Source organism: Corvus brachyrhynchos, unplaced genomic scaffold (assembly GCF_000691975.1).
Source record: "Corvus brachyrhynchos isolate BGI_N302 unplaced genomic scaffold, ASM69197v1 scaffold89, whole genome shotgun sequence".
NCBI lineage: Eukaryota > Metazoa > Chordata > Aves > Passeriformes > Corvidae > Corvus > Corvus brachyrhynchos.
The window spans coordinates 4,077,531-4,091,055 of NW_008246063.1; the positions used below are offsets into that span (position 1 = coordinate 4,077,531).

General features: G+C 41.9%; 1 long non-coding RNA gene across 1 annotated transcript in view; it reads left to right on the forward strand.

The window, feature by feature from the left end:
* The window catches only part of LOC108449733, a 14,638-nt gene extending 6,071 nt beyond the window's left edge, over positions 1–8,567 (forward strand). The window contains exons 2-3 of the long non-coding RNA XR_001866014.1: positions 343–348; positions 7,590–8,567. This is a non-coding gene — a long non-coding RNA (uncharacterized LOC108449733). The remainder of the gene's footprint in view (positions 1–342; positions 349–7,589) is intronic.
* The last annotated feature ends 4,958 nt before the right edge of the window (positions 8,568–13,525 follow it).

The following is a 13,525-nucleotide window of genomic DNA, read 5'->3' on the forward strand; positions in this document are numbered from 1 at the left end:
CAGAGCGCTCGGTGCACGTGGCCTGGGCCGCCCGGTCCCTGCGCCAGGCTTCCCTTCGCCAGGACACAGCTGACATTGCTCAACAGTCTCGGTAACGAAATAATATTCACGAAAATATTCTTCCATCGGCATATATTTTGACTCCAGTATTAACTGTGTCCAAATGGTTTTCCAAAAGCCCTTGGTAAGAATTAAATCCCAAGAAACATAGAAAAAGTTCTTAAACAACCATGCCAGGAAGTGTTTCAGTTCTTTTTGAGCTTGAATCAAGCTAAAATTTACAAATCGTTGTTCAAGAATCATTTTAAGTTTAAGATAAATGTCCATATGCGGCTCTGAGAGCCAAGAGTCTTCCCACCGTTCCTCCATAGTTTAGATATGGAATAGCAAAGCAAAACCAAGAAGAGGAATCCAAAGTTTTCAGGGTTTACTCACACAAATCAGTCGCTTAGGGATCGGGGATCGTTCTGCTCTCAATTATCCACCATTTGTTGCAGTGGGGATCCTGCAACATGCATATATCAAACCAGGAGTCCCGTGGAAAGGAAATATATATGGACAGACAGATTCTTGATAGCTGTTTCAGAGATGTTTATTTCTCCAGCTGCATGGCCGGAGCTCTGCTGAGGAACTGTTCCAGTCACGGGACCAAGGGTCCTTCTGCCCGCGCAGGGAACACAAACCAACCAATGGGAACGAGGCTGAGCAGGGGCAGGGAAGCCCCGTGTCTGTGCCCTCAGGGCCCCTCTCCCAGGGCTCCATGGTAGGGGAGGGACCCCAACACATGTTGTGATAGGACAAGGAGTAATAGTTTAAAGTATTAAGAAAAGAATAATTTCTGAGGGCAGTCATCATTATCCAGGTTGGACAGGCTTCCAGTGGGATGGTCGGATTTATCAAGTTCACTTCGTGGGCACACCCAGCCCATGAGGCACTTTTATCTAGTTCACAGTCTTACTCCTGTAGAAGACTGTTCAAGCAGTAAATGTCATGTGAGCAGCTTAAAGACATGTGAGCTAGAACAGCTGCATGAGACTATCACTCACATGCAGTGACACTGTCTCACCAGAGAGCTTCCAAAACTCGGAGTCACCTGCAAAGGCAGCTGAGGCCAGATGACACAGGTGGGATGGAGAAGAGAGACAATTCTAGAGGAATCCTAACTTTCTATAGAGTAGTTAGTTCAGAAATAAATCACATGCTGTTGCGGTGAACCATGACCAACCCCAGGGCAAGCCCCAAAAGCCTTGAGCACCTCAAAAGCTGCGATCTGTGCCTTACCTGTAGCTGCAGCTCTCCCTTCCCCATATTTCTCACATTCAGTTGCATTTCCAAAGAGTTCTATGTTCTTCAGCAGCTAATTGGTCTATGTTACTCCTCCTCTCCTACCACTTCCCCCATTGGCTGTAATTCCTTCTCCCCACCCCAATAACACCCCCTGGCCGATGTATCATTGGTTACTGTGTGTTTTCCACGCCTGCTTGTCAGGCCACAAAACCGTCCCTCCAGGCACGTGGCTTGTCTTTCCTGGTGGGTTTCTACCTTGCAATAAACTGTCTTTCCCCACGTGGAGTCCCTCTGCTTTATCCTGCCTCCTTTGGGCACCAGCCGTCGGGGAGCCAGGCGAACACGAGCGGGTGCTTCGCCGGCTTCCCCGCGCCGCGGTCGGGCTCCGTCTGTCCCGCTCGGGGCAGGAGCAGTTTGCTCGGTACCAGGACACTCACCCAGGATGGTACTGCAGCAACTTGCCAAGCAAGATTTTCTTACACTTCTCCTTATCCATGTAAGCCAGGTTTGCTGTTCAGACAAGTCATCAGGTGCCAGTCTGTGCCACTTTGTCACCCAACTTCCTGCTAAATGGAAGTACCTTATGAAGCTGTTTATTTGCCTCAAATCATGGTCACACTAAATCAGAGGTAATTTAATCAGTGACTTAAAACTGTAACTTTACTGGAGCTGAACAGAAGCTTTGCTCTCGGAGTTGTATGTATTTCAGTCACCCATTCATGTGGTGGAATTTACGGCTGCTGGACAATGACCACAGTGATGTTTCCAAATCTTTAAGACTCTTTGGTCTCAGTGTCCTGGCAACATGCATATTTTTGTACAGTGTATTGAGTTCTGCACACCCTCACTGGTGACACTCATGGAACAAAACTCACTGATGAACCATGTTGCATTGCCACTCCTTGGAGTTTAAATGGTGCTGCAGACTCCTCCTGTGACCGTGTTGAAGAGAATGTAACTGTGCTGCTATGCTCACTGAAGGCATTTTGCTTGGTTTGTGATGAGGCTGAGGCATCCTACAGTCATCACAAGCTGTATCACCTAAGTAGGATTTTCAGTTCAGGGGAGGAGCTCTCAGCATTGACAGAAGAAGGGGAAGGTCTCAGGCTTCCTTTGATATCATGAGTTAGATCCTACGGAGATTACTGAAAAATTACTGAACCAGTTTTTGGCTCCCTTGTAATATTTCTTTTCATCAGTAGTGAAAAAATGATAAAAAACCCATGAAGAATGTGTAGTGATGGGACTTTTCACCAGATCCACAAAACCGTTATATCAGTAAAAGGAACACAACAAGCTGGAAAGAGCAGGCAGATATTAATGTCCTGTCTGATGGAGCAAGAGCAATTTAACCGCTCTGACATTTGGAGGGCAAAGATGTGGTAAAGGTCAAATCTGGCTTCCCATTTCTTAGCTGCACTTACTGATCATGATTGATTGTTGTGTCTGGTGCTTACCACATTTGTTGCTACCAGAAAAGAGACTGGCCTTGCCCAGGTAGTCCCCAAGTGCAGTCCCTTCCTTCATGCATGTCATGACTGTGTATCCTGGGAAAGCCATACCTGAAGGTTAGACATTTATTCTGTGTTTGAGGTAGTTTAGAGGACTTGGTTAAAAAATATGTTTTGTGAAGAATCTAGAAAGAGGGTCAGATTGCGTCACAAAGTTTTGCCCTGACGTAAGCTTCTATCAAAAGTCCTTAAAACTAAAATTTTCACATTAAAAACATTGCGTGAGAAAGTTAATTTTCTGCAGAAAATACTTCTAGTGAGGCCTTTCAACTTATTTGATGCTGCTGGGTTTCTTTCCTTGTTTTATTATTGCCACATCTTTGTTTCATAGGACAATTGAATGAATGTCCTCACACACCCATGTGTGGTTCAAAACACTGATGTCTAATCCAGAAAACCACTGCTGTCTTCTTTTTCCGGTAGTCTGCCTATTTATCCTCCTCCAGAATTTCTTTGGCTTGTCTTACTTTACCTTTTCTTTTGCAGTGACTGTCAGTGGGGGTGTGCATGTCCCTAACAAAGCTGCCTTCCTTTTCCATGCTCTTCTAAGGTGCATTTTGTATCTGATTTACTGCAGGTAACTCCCAGATGTAGATTTCCAGCAACAGGCAACAGAATTCTACTCCAGAAAAGGAAAAATCTTATTTTTTAAAAGTATTAATGGGCAGGAGGATCAATTATTCCATTGCAATTAAACCCCGTGAGATTTCATTTGGAACACTGGATGTTGTTTTGGGCCAAGATTCTGAAGTCTCTCGTGTTCGCTCTTGGACTTCTTATGGCAACTTCATCGCTGCCTGCATGAAAAAACAATAATGGATAATCACCCAAGGGCTTTACCAATATAGGAAGTATTCTCATCACACCTTTCACCTGGGTCCCAGTGAGGCAGCAGACTTTGCTGAACAGTGAGTCCAGAGGGGTCAAGGACCTGGTGAAAGGGCTGGAGCAATAGTCTGATGAGGAGTAGCTGAGGGAGGTGGGGGTGTTTAGCCTGGGAAAGGAGGCTCAGGGGGAACCTTATCACCCTCTACAAATACCTGAAAGGAGGGTGTAGGCAGTTGGGAATCAGTTTCTTCTCCCAAGTAACAAGCAAGAGGTTGAGAGGAAATGGCCTCAAGTTGTACTAGGGGAGGTTTAGACTGGATATTAGGAAAAATCTCTTCCCAGAAAGTGTTCTTAAGCTTTGGAACAGACTGCTCAGGGAAGTGGTTGAGTCACAATCCATGCAAGTATTTAATAGATGTGTAGATGTGTTACTTAGGGACATGGTTTAGTGGTGGAGTTGGCAGTGTTGGGTTAATGATTGGACTCAATGCTCCTAAGGGTCTTTGCGATTCTGTGATCCAGTGATACCTTCCAGAGGGAGTGCAGCTTATCAGACCAGCCAAAGGAGCAAGAGCTCATAAAATGCTGAACTTGTATTTTGATTTGAACAGCACGTCTACTTTTTCAGTCTGCATTTCAGGGAAAAGTTCTATATTGGGTTTGGGAAGAAGCAAAGATTTCCGAGTACAACAAATGACATCAGGAACCTGACAATCAGATTGTCTTTTTAAAATATACCACTTTCCTGGAAAGAAACTACACTTGGTCAGCAAAAGCTGGAAAATAATGCCTGTTTTTCAGGCTCCCCCTCCACTGCAAGTGGCAGCCTTTTACTTTACTTAGAGCTTACTATAGTGCTCAGTGCAGAGCTTCACAGTGGCCAGAAGTCACTTGTGGAGTCTCACTGGGGTTGGTGTGAGCAGATCTTGTCCTCAAAAACTAATGGAATAACAAGGAGGCAAAATCATCTAATAATAGTAAATCATTAGTGTTAGAAGAGAGATAAACCAACTGCACATAGTGACAGAAAGACTTAATGACAGTGAAGGACTGGGATATAGAACCGCAGATGAAATTCTTTATTGGTAAGTATAAAAGGGTGTACATGGGAATCCAATCCCAAATGTATACAGAGAGTGATAAGTTTCTACCCTGTTGTTAGAAGATGTTGAGATTACAATAGGTAGGTCCATGAAATGCTTAGTAGCAGTCAAAGACAAGAGCATTTTGCAATTATGAGGAGAAGAACTGAGAGCAAAGCAGTAACAGGTAAGTCACTGCATGTGTACATCATGGCAGGAGCAAATCATAACTACTGACTCCTGCCCTTGTTGCTTCCCAAACAATTCCCCATCTTAATATGGATAAACTGATATTTGCCAAGGCACAGAGAAGACTGGCAGGGATAATTAGAATTTTGAGAAGGTCAAGCAAATGAGCTACAGATCATCCTGCAAGAAATAAAGACTGAAGAGGACTATGATAGAGGCTTAATTAAATCATGGAAGATATGGAGAGTCAGAACAAGGAAGGACTGCATTCTAGACCAATAAGGGTATTAAGGGTCATCAAGTAAAATTGATAAGTGTCAAATATGTGGAAGGAGTTGTTTTTTTGCACAATGCAGTAAAGTTTTGAAACTTGCTGTGTGATTAGCTTGTGTTAGTTCAAAGAGGAATTGTGTATTTCCTGAGGGAAAAATCTACTGAATGTTGTTAAATACCATCCTCTCATCTAGGAAAAGACAAAAATAAAAATTACTGGAGCAAGGGAGATGATTATGGAGAGCTTTACTGTAGTTTCACCCTGCTTTTCTCTAGGAGTGTTTTATTATCTATTAATGAAGAGTAAGGACTAAGTGCAGCATTGGTCTAACTCTGTAGAGCTCTTCTTATATTCTTCCAATTTCTAAATCACATAGAGTATCCCACAGGCTCCAAAATCAACCAGTAAAATCATTCTTCTGGCTTGTCACTGCTTAGTCACCCTACCATCCTGCCCTAAGCAGTCTGACATTCACTCTGTGAAATTCAAGCTTCTTAAAGTGCTCCTTCAGAAAACTCACAGTTCTTTCTCCTCCCAAATTTTCCATCTGTTCATATTTTATATTGTGTCCGAAGACCAAACTTGCACTGTCAATCACTCAGCTGTGTGGTGCATTTATATGCACAGAATAATCTTCAAAATTGCTCTTCTCCCTGCTTTTACCTCAACTCATCCCACCTCTCTGATAGAACAAACCTTAACTTTTTTTCTACCTCTTTTCTTTCAAAATATCTTTTTTTTTCTCAAATGATGTAATCTAATTTTGATATTTCTTTAAAGGCACCAAAAAGAAATACATCAGTATTTTCAATAGGAAAATGTATTTCATATTCATAGGGGTTTTTTCACTGCGTTGCTCAACCTGTAAATATACTGCAGCTAGGTGCAGATGTTACCATCAACACTGACACTGACTTTTCTCTGTATTTTGAAGTCCAATGGAAAGGGAAAAATAGGTTCTGCCTAGTAAATATACTATGCATGAGTTATGGATATCCATGTAATAAATTTGTGTATTATTTCCCTTTGACAACGTCACCAGCTTGATGCCCTTTAACCTTTCTTCCCAGACTAATTGCAATATTTCAAACCTGGGAAAAATACCAGTCAGTTGACATGAAAGTAAGTTTTCCTGTATGAGAATATCTTCTTCATCTCTCAAATTTAATCCTTAAAACTTTCCTTCTATATTTGTCTTGGCTTGAGGCCATGAATAAGCCATATTCAGTCTGGGTCATTATTTTTGTCTTCTGTATATAAAAATCTACACAACTTTATTTTCTGGAAGTCATAGTGAAGAAATTTGACTTTATCTTTGGTTAAAATGTGATTTTTTCCTCTCAGTGGGATACAAAATATAACTTACAGACCTAGGAGCTACCAAGATGCAAAATTATTCCCAGTGGAAAGTTATTTCCATATTGAAAATATTATTTTGCATTGAAAATATATGGAGGAAAAGGTTTCAGAAATATTTCTGGACTTTTATAATGGCTTCATACAGAAGGACACTTGGGTGGTGTAAGAACGGGAAACTGTGGTGCAGAGGATAAACAACACCAGCCTCTAACCTTTAAAAAACATATCAGCTGACAGGCTAAGAGAGTGAAAAAGGAAAGGGATGATTAGCACTTGCATGGGCTGCCCAGTTTCTTTGTATTTTGAGTTATCCCTTCATCTCAAATGTGCACACTGAAAGGTTTTACACCCACAGCACCACTCATCCTCATGTATCTCCTTTGTGTCTGACATGCACAGGCTCCTACACCTGATTTCCTGCTGTCATGCTGCTGGTTAGTTCGGTTGCAAGATCTCCAGTGTGGCTCTAGAATTAGGCAAGGATGCTGAGAACATGAAGAAATTTTACAGGTGGGAAGCTGTTGCAGGATATATCAAACAGTACAAGCTGGAGAAGAAACCATGTCAGATCAACTGCTTGAAAAGGGTCTTCCAGCACAAATAAGGGTCACAGTGGTGACTATGCTATCAGAATAAATTTCTGTTCTTATAGGTATTTTTAAAAGGTCATGATAACTTCAAGAATCACAGTCACAAAATCCTAGAATGGCTTGGATTGTAAGGGACCTTGAAGATAATTTAGTTGGAACCCCCTGCCATGGACAGGGACACCTTCCACTAGACCAGGTTGCTCAGAGCCCCATCCAATCTGACTTTGAAGGCCAGGACACAAGGACACCAAACTGGTTGATTGTCTACTTCAAAAATATAGAATTTTTAATGTTTACTGGCACCTTAGCTTTAGACTCATAAATGTATTTTTCCTCTTCTTCTTCTGGGTCTCTTTTCCCAGATAAAAAGTGTCAGGACCAGAGGAAATGGCATCAAGTTGCACCAGGGGAAATTTAGATGGGATATTTGGAAAACTTTCTTCCCTCAGAGGGTTACCAAGCATTGGAGCAGGCTGGCCAGGGAAGTGGTGGAGTCACCATCCATGGGGCTACTTAAAAGCCATGTAGATGTGGAATTTGGGGACATGGTTTAGTGGTGAACTTGGCAGTGCTGGGTTAATGGTTGGACTTCATCTTGAAGGACTTTTCCAACCTAAATTATTCTATTATTCTATGATTCTTTACTTCTTGCTCCTGTTCTGCTTGTCTCTAATTATAAAGAATAATTCCTTGATTTCAATGCAATATTAACTTCAAAGAAATAGACAATATATGTAAAAGTAAAATTACCTAGAGAGGCAGTGTAGTCTGTATCTTTTCACTCAGTCTGCATTACATTCTCAAAAAGAGAGAGAAAAAAGCCATTCTGATCATGTTTATAGATGAAGTGCAGACAACAAAGGATTGGTGATGTTCAACATTGAGTTCTGTCCTGAGCATATGTGATGCTTTTGAGTTCAGTGATCAGAGTGTTTGTAAATGAATTAGGCTGTGGAATTCCAGATTCTTTGATGATGGTCAAAATATTAAAATGTAATGGAAGAGGGGAAGAAAGGTGTTTCACTGTCCTAGAGATGAAGACAATGCATTTAGGCTTTACTTGCAGCAACCCCAGTCCCAACCCACTTTGCCTGACTTCACTGAAAATCCAGGAAAGAGGCTTCAAGGTTGATTTACTGTAGTACAAGGAAATGCAAAGTTGAAGAGCACTCCAGGCCCTGTGTTGGAATTCAATAATGAGGAAGAAAACTGTTCCATACTAGTCCATCAGACAAGCTTCATTTTGCAATTCATTTACTATTTGAGCCACTGAGTCACAGACATATTCAGAAGAAAGCCTTCACTGTATCAATATCTTTACAAGTGTCTTGATTTCAAGTGTGTTGTGAGTTACTATGATCTCCAGAACTCGGCATTACAGAAGTTTATACCTATAAATGGAGAGAAGGAAAAACATTTAATTATAGACCTTGTAATGCTGTCAGGTCATCAGTCAGGTAATGTCATCAGTCATGAGCTGGATTCGATGATCCCAGTGGGTCCCTTCCAACTCAGAATATTGTGATCATGTGATTCTCTAATGTCACCAGTGATCAGATATCAGATTTACAGAAGCTACTAAATCTACCACTAGTCCTTGTAGTAATTTGTAATAAATAACTCAAACCTATGACAAGGATGTGATACTTTGTCCTCTTTGATATTGATATAACTAACAAGAACTCAATTATATGTTTGGCTTGTGGATTGCTTTTGCAGACTTTTGTGGAGGGAGCCATGTGATAAATCACATTTATTACATACAGAGAAGTTTTTTCCACTATGCATCCTTTTCATAGGTCAGCCCAATGAACTGCTTAAAACAGTTATGTTTTACAAAATGAGTTTCAGAAGGTTGGGTCACCATAAGGAAAGATTTCTCCCTTTCTCTACCATAGTATTTTCTCCCCCAAATTACATAGAGAAGACAAAAAGGGGTTTTATGAAATACTATGTTTGTTATATGGTTTAGGTATTAACTTATAAAAGCAAAGTTTATGTTTTTTTAAAATGTGATTTGTGAACAAAGAATCAGAAGTTGGTGACTGAGAGATGGATAAACATAAACACTGTGCATTAGAGAGATGGAGAACTATGAGAATGGCCTTAGATAAGTCAGGAAACAAGAAATAATTATAACAGTATTTGTGTGAGTTATCATTGTTCTTACAACCATTTTATATTAAATGGGATTTAGATGCAACTGGGGTTATCAATATAGGAACAAATTGTATGTGGCTCAAGAGTCAGCTGGTTTTTCTGAAGAGTGGGAAGGAAATTTTTAAAGTCTTTGCTCATGTTGATGGTAGATTTTTCCATTTTTGTTGCCATTGCTCTTCACTCTTGAAGGTGTTATTCTGAAACTTACTGTAGGATTAGTAGAAATTTTATTTGTTTTTAAATTAACTTTATGAGTCTTTTCTTCACTAAACTGTGAGGTCTCCATAATTCATGACTTTGTAACTTGCAGCATTGGATGAAAAGCTGCATGCAATGCTCATCCAACAGAAATAGTTTATGTGTCAGGATTTAGGAAATATAAATCCTGTAATTCACTAACAACAACAAAGTAAGAACAAGACCAAAACAGAATACTTTCATGATACATGAGTCCTAGAAAACCTATAACAAACTAAACCAATACATGCAGCACAATAATGCAAAACATATTCTTCTGCAGAATTTAGTCTTTTCCTTTCATTGCTCTCAATAGGTTTTGGCGTAGAAAATTCTACACTGCAGGGAAGAGAACATTTCTTTGCTAGGTAGACTTTTTCTTAGGAGAGACCATTTGGATCTGCTTCATGCCTTGAAATGTAAGCCTTTAGGGACTATAATACACAATGTGCACAAGAGAATGTATATAAAGATAAAAAAAGGACAAGAGTATTCCCCAGTGATGCAAATCCTTGTTTCTTAAGAATTTATGAGTTGCCAGCACACAGCTACTGATCTGAGCCTTGACAGCATGAGAATTTTCAGGGAATTTGTATAAGAAACCTGTCAGAGCCCTGAGACACCATTAACTGGGCAGAAGGAAAAGCCAGTTATATCTGTGATCAAACTGGATGTTTCAGGAGGTAAAGGCACCGTGATTTGCAGACTGCATAATTCCTGGGAGTGAACTATTGCAGGATATGTCGCACAAAAAATTTGTAAACAATATTTATCTGGCTTCAAATGTGGCTGGTAAATTTACTAGAGAAGAAAGGACTGTGAGCAGTTCAAGTCACACACCATGTCTTTGTGAGGAAATCCCTCTGCAACAATCACAGACCGAGACATCATTCTTGGGAAGCATTGTGGAATGATTACTGTTTTCCTACACACCTGCTGAGCCATCCGTTCCCGGGGATAAGATATCAGGCTACACAGACCTTCTTCTCCATGCAGTACATCCATCTTTTATATTCCTAACCCCAGGGTGAAAATGGAAATCAAAGGCTCACAATCAGAACAGAAAGAACTGAAAAATGTGGGGAAATTGAGTTATGTATCTGCGCATCGATGTTTGTCATAACCCTCTGAGCTGCTGATTCAGTGCTGTTTCCAACAGAAATCGTAATAAGACAGCAGCTTGAATTGCCTTCTACTTGTTTATACTTCTTCCAGATCATTGGAGACAAAGTACCTGCAAAGACGAATGATTCTCTTTCAGTTAATCACCTTGGTACATTGTAAAGAGAAGCAACAACTTTAACAACTGAGCTTGCTGTAAGAATGTTGACAGATGATTATTATGTGCAGTAGATGAAATACTAACTGCTGCAAGATCTAAATACAAACCTTCTACAGACCAAGGGAGGATATTAGGTTTTCTTTGTTGTACACAACACTCATCTGCTTTACACCACTTGGTTTAATGTCTTACAACAGATCAAGCTAATGTGACAGTGAGAAGATCCTTGTGTGAGGCAAAATATTCTTGGGAAGGTGAAGCTTTAGGGAGAAAACCACCAGCATCCCATAGGCTTAACATTAGGTAAAGATAATATTGAATATAATACTGGGTTGGGAAGTGAAGTAGCCTGAAGAAAAAGTTATGCAGAAAGTCAGCATAAAGAACATAGCACTCTATTATGGGAAAAGTTTTGTTTTGCTGCTTCAGGCTAGAGTTGAGCAACCCCCTGCCCTCCTTTTTCTTTTCATAGAAACATTAAGGTTGAAAAGACCTCTAAAACTGAGTCAAACTGTTAACCCAGCATCGCCAGCTGCACCACTAAACCATGGCCATAAGCACCACACCTACAGGTTTTTTGAACACTTCCGGGAATGGTGATTCCACCACGTCCTTGGGCAGCCTGTTCCAATGCCTGCCCACCCTTCTGATGCAATTTATGAGTGCTGGAATGGGATCAGCTGGAGACAGTGGATTCCTTCTCAGGTTTGTAGATGCATATCCAGCATTCAGTATTTCATCTGCTTTTTGTAGACCAATGATTCTGGCTGATTCTGATGGCAGAGATGTGAATAAAGCATGCAACCACTCCGAAAGCTGGGCAGAGGTCATCAAGGCTGTGAGTCCTCAGGAAACCTCTCACCTTCCTGCACTCATGGATATTTTCTTTCATACCACTGAACAGATTGTCTAATAACCTGTGCCTAAAATGCAATCCTGTCAAGAAATTTTAAACAGCCATATGATGAACACAAACCTCAAGTCCCAAGTCAGTAAATTCAGCAAAGTGCTTTGGAGACTCAGTCTCTAACTTACATTGAGGTAGAGATCCCTGCAGGAAACCTGAAAGGGAACAGCAAAGGTGGTGATCCTTCTCCACTAGCCAAGTCTTTCTGTACCCACATAGAAGCTGAATGTGTTCTGTCCAAGGAACGGAGGAACTGGGAGGTGAACAGGTCTCTTAAAAAATGCACAGCATGGCCATGAATTGGTCTTAATATCACATGAAGGATATATTATACATAATTACACTTTGTCTCATTGGCAGTAGCAGGGATGAGACTGGGCTGAGTGAAAATAACATGTCACTGGCAAAAGGGGTTAGAGAAGACACTGGAGACCTGCCTTTGCAACCACCTGACAGGGTAGAAATCTGCTCCATTTAAGCACATGTCAACTTAAAGTATGTATAAAACTGAATGCATGTTCCCCAGAAAATTCTGAAGTTTAGAAAACTGAATTTGGTCAATGATTTCTCATAGCAAAGGAGAAAACTTTGTGGAAAGGCATCTGCAGTGCTTCTTCAGCTTGAGGGTGAGCTGTAACACAACAGAAAGAACCTTCTGAGTCTGTTACTACCACATAGTAGATAGACCAAAAAAAGGGAAATCAACCCTGCCATCTGCCACCAAAGCTGTGTGGGCTTTCATGGATCTGAGCAGCCACAAACCTGCTGATACCTAAGGTCTCAGGCCTGCACTGGGAAATTACAGCAGACACAGGAACATCTTTATAACCTGGTCTAGATCCTGACCCACCGATCTGCTTTAGATGCAACTGTGTTTATGCAAGAATCAGAACGGTTTGGGTTGGAAGGTGTTGGGGTCCCTCCCCCTGCCATGGAGCCCTGGGAGAGGGACCCTGGGGGGGAGACACGGGGTTTCCCTGCCCCTGCTCAGCCTCGTTCCCATGGGTTGGTTTGTGTTCCCTGCGCGGGCAGAAGGACCCTTGGTCCCGTGACTGGAACAGTTCCTGGGCAGAGCTCCGGCCATGCGGCTGGAGAAATAAACATCTCTGAAACAGCTATCAAGAATCTGTCCATATATATATTTCTTTTCCACGGGACTCCTGGTTTGATATAGGCGTGTTACAGTATCCCTGCTGTAACAGGAAGGCATCTCAAAGATCATCCAGTTTCAACCCCCCTGCCATGGGCAGGGACACCTTCCACTAACCTAGGTTGCTCCAAGCCCTGTCCAACCTGGCCTTGAACACTTCCAGGGATGGGACACCCACCACTTTTCTGAGCAACCTGAGAAAACATGTTTACAGTCATGCTAAAAGAATACATGGGCACTGATGACATCCTTTGTATGTCCTTTGGGCCTGCTTTGAGACCTCCCGTTTGGGGCAGGCATCCGTCCCCTCATGGACACCCGCCCTGATGGGGCCGCGGGGACAGCTGTGAGATGCTTCCGCCAGGGCAGAAGCTGCGGCGTGCGGCAGCAGGGGGGACCGGGGATTTGTCTGGAGGAGGGGGGAAGGAAGAGTGTCTCCAGCTCACAAGTCAGAGCTGAAATTCAAGCAAAAATATCCCAGCTAAGGGCTTTTTATTTAGACACTGAGCTCAGGGAGGAGGTAAAAGCAGAAACCACCTGTTTGCTAAGATAGAAAGGGCGTTTCCTTCCCACACTGCGGGGACACAGCTCCCCCAGTTCTCTGCCCTTCGGGGAACACATTTCTCAGCCCCTCGGGCCGGTACCCCCAGCCCCCTTCCCTCGAACCTC